Source organism: Amblyomma mixtum, chromosome 1 (assembly GCF_055824585.1).
Source record: "Amblyomma mixtum isolate Tamu chromosome 1, ASM5582458v1, whole genome shotgun sequence".
In the NCBI taxonomy this organism is placed as follows: domain Eukaryota; kingdom Metazoa; phylum Arthropoda; class Arachnida; order Ixodida; family Ixodidae; genus Amblyomma; species Amblyomma mixtum.
Window position 1 is genome coordinate 67527576 of NC_143012.1, and position 6000 is coordinate 67533575.

The following is a 6000-nucleotide window of genomic DNA, read 5'->3' on the forward strand; positions in this document are numbered from 1 at the left end:
GAGGAAGAGGAATAATGAGAGTTTGAAATGGTTGGTTGGTTTGGTTGGTTTATGGGGTTTAACGTCCCAAAGCGACTCGGGCTATGAGAGACGCCGTAGTGGAGGGCTCCGGAAATCTCGACCGCCTGGGGTTCTTTAGCGTGCACTGACATCGCACAGTGCACGGGCCTCTAGAATTTCTCCTCCAAAGAAATTCAACCGCCGTGGCCGGGATCGAAGCCGCGTCTTTCGGGTCAGCAGCCGAGCACCATAGCCACTGAGCCACCGCGGCGGCTGAGAGTTTGAAATGATCAGAGCAAGCGGTCAGTGCCGGTAGGTAGCACAATTTAATTATATACGCTGAGCAAGAAACTGGAGTTAACAAAAAGCGAGGAAATTCAGTGAAAAAAAAAAAGCCAAGGGCGTGCTTTCAGTGATAGCTCTCGCTACATTCGGTACTTTGAAATAGTTTGAAAGGCACACGTAAGCTATGATAGGAAATCACCGTGCTTTCAGGATGCCTCCGTAGCTCTCCTTATAGCGGTTGCTAAAGATAATACTACAACGAAATGTAGCGCCGACATTTCTGAGGAAGTCATGTTTGCTATATTCGCTTAGAATTTTACAGCAGCCAATGCTTGACTTACGAACTATATACAAAGCTAGACTCCTGAGCGCCTGCTAAGCTGAACTCATGTGCAGGCTTGGTCAAAAGTCTTGAGGCCACAGCGTTCAGCTGCTGCGAAAGGAATGTTCCTAGAACGCTTCGTGTAGCGAATCATTAAAAACAGCTTCTATACCGCAAGAAGAAACCTTTTGCTAGCATTTAAAGGTCATTCGGTCTTTGATATAGTGCCGCATTGGCTCTGTTATGCGGCTGGAGCGAACAGACTTTGGCCTTAAGACTTTCGATCAAGACTGTACGATGACGCTGAAGGTAGTGGAACTCCAGCCTACGTTCAGAACTGTGCATGATGTTCTCGGGGAGTCCTGAAAACATTCCACTATACTGGCGGCGGCAGTGTGTGATATTCAACGCGACGATGGGACCACTTTTCTGAGCGAACTATATCAGCAAAGCTCTCTTGTCGTCTGTCAGGCAGGAAAATAAACTACAGCGAGCATCAACTACAGGTTTATAGTCAGGGGAAGCTCTGTGCCTGCCAGAAAGCTACCGTGACTTATGTTGTGACATAATATTCGGCAGGTTGATCGAACGAGGTTGGCACGTCGATCAACCAAGAGAAGGCAAACGTAGCAGGGGGCGGCAGAAAATTAGGTGGGCGGATGAGATTAAGAAATTTGCGGGGATATGGTGGACGCGGCTGGCTAAGGACAGGGTTAATTGGAGAGACATGGGAGAGGCCTTTGCCCTGCAGTGGGCGTAATCAGGCTGATGATGATGATGATGAAACAAAGCACAGGTTTGCTGAAGTACTTAAGAACGTGCCGGAGACAGCTTGTGGCTCAAATTACGGGATATTAAATGTATTTTATTTATTTATATGTATTACAAATACCTACAGCGCCCTTTGGGCATTATCGCAGGGGGGTTACTTGTCAACACAAAGTAAAAGGTCTACTTGACCGAAAGCTTACTTTAGCTAATTTTGCGCTCGATATATTGTGCATGTTATGAGCAAGATTGATTTTCAATATTCGGGCTGTGAAGCATCTGGTATTTTAGTTAGAAGCGTTCAAAAACCCCTGTAGCAGACGACGCAGTCCCCTAGCGGTGTGTTGGACAACTAGCAAACCTGACCGCAAATGACGCACCATTGAGACACCGGCATCGCCGGCTCGCCAGTTTCGGGCGCTTTGGGACGTTAAACCCCATAAACCAACCAACCAGTTAAATCAAAGGCTGGACCCCGTAAGTGTGAACAATGTTAGGAAATGTCCCTCACTGCTTGCCGCCGCGGTGACTCAGTGGTTATGGTGCTCGGCTGCTGACCCGAAAGACGCGGATTCGGCCCCGGCCGCGGCAGTTGAATTTCTTTGGAGGAGAAATTCTAGAGGCCCGTGTAATGTGCGATGTCAGTGCACGTTAAAGAACCCCAGGTGGTCGATATTTCCGGAGCCCTTCACTACGGCGTCCCTCATAGCCTGGGTCGCTTTGGGACGTTAAACCCCATAAACCAAACCATAAACCATCACTGCTTGCCTAGTGTTGTTCCACCTTCATTGTATGATGGTCCGCTGCAATAAGCAATGACAATTTAGAAGCGTAGACACAGTTCTGCGAAAGTGCAGCGTCTCCCGACATCGAAGCCGATCAGATTTCACACGATTAATTCACTGGCCTATACGCACGCATGCTGTTGGCGTCGTTTTGGCAAAAGCTGGAATTAACCCTTTCACCACCCATTTTTTGTTTTCACTGAAATCAATTATTGTTTCACCTAAGTACTATATTCAAGCCTCAAGAAAGGGAATTGGTTAGTTTTCGAACGTGAAAGACCAGCAGGCCAGTTCTTACAATGATGTCGAGAATTCCGTACTTTGTACGGATTTGTTAGTGGCAGATTTGTTAGAAATAATAACATCGAAATGTTCTCGTGTGTCAGGTAAACACCCTAGGGATGGTGGAATCGCTTTGTGTTTCCAAGATTCATATTACGCTCGAAACTGAGCAAAAACGATCGATGTTTTCACTCGCGGCAAAATCTGCACAAAACCGGCGGACAAAGTGCTACCTAGCTCACTCTGGTGAAATATTATTTGCTGCATTCGCTACATGGTACCAAAAAGCAACTTATTTGCAACAAGAAGGGTGCTCAATTTGACTGAATTAATGAAATCACTGTTAAGTGCTCCAGTTTCTCAGAAAAAGCAGTTCGTTTGGCACTTCGTTTGGGCACCGAAGAAAGAAAGCAGGAAGCATTTCTGGTTTGGTTTGGTTTAGTTTATGGGGCTTAACGTCCCAAAGCGACTAAGGCTATGAGAGACGCCGTAGTGGAGGGCTCCGGAAATTTCGACCACCTGGGGATCTTTAACGTGCACAGACAATTAACATGGGTGATGTGTGGGCGCACAGGCGTGGTGTAAAGGGCTAGTTATTTCGGCAGACAGTTTATTTGTACAGCAAGAAACAAGCCAGCGAAGAGGGCGGGGATAGTTAGGTAAGAAGACGGATAGTCATGTGGAAGCGCCTATGCAGATCAATCACAGAAACATTTTGAAATTGGTTATTGTCATCAAAGTAGAGCCGCAATCAATACTACAAAAACTGGCACTATCCACGAGGTTCTGCTTATATGAAACGCTTCCGTTTTATGGGGATTTAACGTCCCGAAGCGACTCAGGCTATGAGCGGCGCCGTAGTGAAGGGCTCCGGAATAATTTCGACCACCTGGGGTTCTTTAACGTGCACTGACATCGCACAGCACACGGGCCTCTAGAATTTCTCCTCCAAAGAAATTCGACCGCAGCGGCCGGGATCGAACCCGCGTCTTTCGGGTCAGCAGCCGAGCACCATAACCACTGAGCCACCGCGGCGGCCCGCTCTTTTAACGCGATAGCGTTAAGGGCCCCGTGTTGCAGAAAAGCCGGTGTCGTCGTCGGCGGCGTTGGCCATGAGCGAAAGATCCCACAAGTATTAATAAATAAACTTTTTCCGGGTCGTCGCTTGGATAACTCTACAAGTTTTTAACTGATCTAGAGTATTGACTACCATGACGTGCAGGCTTTCTGCGGTGCAGCGGTAACAACTCGACTTACTGCTGCTTCACTCAGTTGCTTTCACTCATTGGCGCCCCTAGACCATGATGTAAAGCACGCGTGAGTGTCCCTGCCATGTTTTCAATTCTACTTCCACTGCTCATCTGCATCTTTGCGACCGAAGGCTAGCACTCCACGGTCGCATGTGACGCTTCACAACCCGCATATCTCTTACTCTGGGGTTAAGGTTAAAAAAACAACAAATGACATGACGGTCACCACGTGTCAAAGCGATATTCAGCAACAGCTGTAATGCGATATGTTGTTGAGAATATGAGCACGACCTCTTATCTGTGTAGTTCTATGGCGCTCTTTTCAGTATACCACACGCAGTCGCTTACGCACCAACGTATACAGCTCGTTCGTTTGGTCGAAAAGCCGTCGGCGTCGTAGTTGCCGGCACCGCTCGTCGGAAAAAATTGTATTATGCCAACCGTTTGCCGTAGAATGTTACAGATGGTGTAATATCATTCAGCCTTTCGAGCAGCATAAACTTACACTTTGCGGCAGGAATTCGAACCGGCGACCTCTAATCGGGGCTTCTGGTGTTCACCGAGATGTGACACAGTTACTGCAACTTCATTTCTTCAAACACCAATTTTCCTTTCGTTCATGACGGCACCTCGTTCTCTCTCTCTCTCTTCTTTCACTCCCACCTACCTCCTTTTTCTTACGGCGTGGTTCGGGTCTCTACCGAGATGTGAGAGAATTAGAGATTTCCTCTCCTCAAAAATGCTTTGCGTTGAAAGCTGTTCCCAACGGTCAAGGCGTCGCGCTGAGCGGGCGATGGCGTTCCGTGGACTCCCTGGCAGCGCTGCAACACGCTGTCGCGTTCCACTCCTAAAGGCGAAGCTTAAACGTTCTCGACAGGAGTTGTCGACAGAAATGTCACGCTTTTCAATTGGTCGAAATGGTCGTGGCGTCACAGTGCGCGACTTTTAAACGGGGCCAATTGTACTTTGGCTAGTAACCATGCAAACAATTAAAGGGATCGTATAGTGGTGCTCCAAGTAAGTGGGACTGAGTTTAGTTAATTGATTAATTAACTAATTAGTCTAATTAATATTTCTAGTCAGACCAGATAAATAAATAAAACCGAGTAGGAAGTTGGTCAAATTGGGGAATCGAACCAGGGTCTCCGGAGTGTGAGACAAGCACGCTTACCCCTCCGCCATGCCAGCTCGATTGTTTGGAATGGAGTTCATGAATACGGTGCCTTCGTTCACTCCCATCTTCCTCCCTTCCCGTTAAGGCCCGAGATACGCGAGACAGATACATTTCCTTTCCTCAAAGATACATTTTCTTTCCTCAAAAACCAAATTACCGACGAGCAAGGCGTACAGTCGAACGGGCGATGGTGTTCTGTGAACTCCGTGGCAGCTTTGCAAGACGCTGTCGCGTTCCACTCGTACAGGCGAAGCTTAACATCTTAACCACACATCAGTGACACATGCAGCAACACCGCGCCTATGACTTCCGCCTCACCGCACTTTAGGTCAACAAAGCGCCCCCTGTATTTAATCTTTGTACACGCCAGCGTCGGCATGCTGTACACCATTTCGCTTAAATTTACCACTCATTTGAAGAATATATAAATGTTGACAATTCTATCAAGGTCAGTTTGCCTACAGAATGCCCTGGGTGGCGTGTTTTGATATGCACGAGGTTGGACCAATTAGATTTGTTTCGAAGCTGACCCGAAATACGCGGGTTCGATCCCGGCCGCGGCGGTTGAATTTCTTTGGGGGAGAAATTGTAGAGGCCCGTGTACTGAGCGATGTCAGTGCACGTTAAAGAACCCCAGGTGGTCGAAATTTCCGGAGCCCTCTACTACGGCCTTTCATATTAGCCACTTTGTGACAGAAAACCCCATAAACGATAAACCATCGAAGCATTAGAAATGCTATTGACCCTGCAGGTCGTTGGGAGACAGTAGTCATTATGAGAACGGCCAGTATCGGTGGAAATAACCTTCACGGCGGCTCGGTGGTTGTAGTACTCGGCTGCTGACTCGGTATACGCGGGTTCGGTCCCGACCGCGGCGGTCGGATTCCGATGGAGGTGAAATGCTACAGGCCCGTGTACTGCGCGACGTCAGTGCACGTTAGAGAGCCCCAGGTGGTCAAAACTTCCGGAGCCCTCCACTACGGCGTCCCTCATAGCCCGAGTTGCTTTGGGTCCTTAAACTTCATACACCAAAGGAAATAATTGGTGGATATTGGGATCGAACCCCGGACCTTCCGCATAGGAAATGGGTGATGAAACAGATAAGATCGCGCTGCAAAGCAGAACACAATTTAG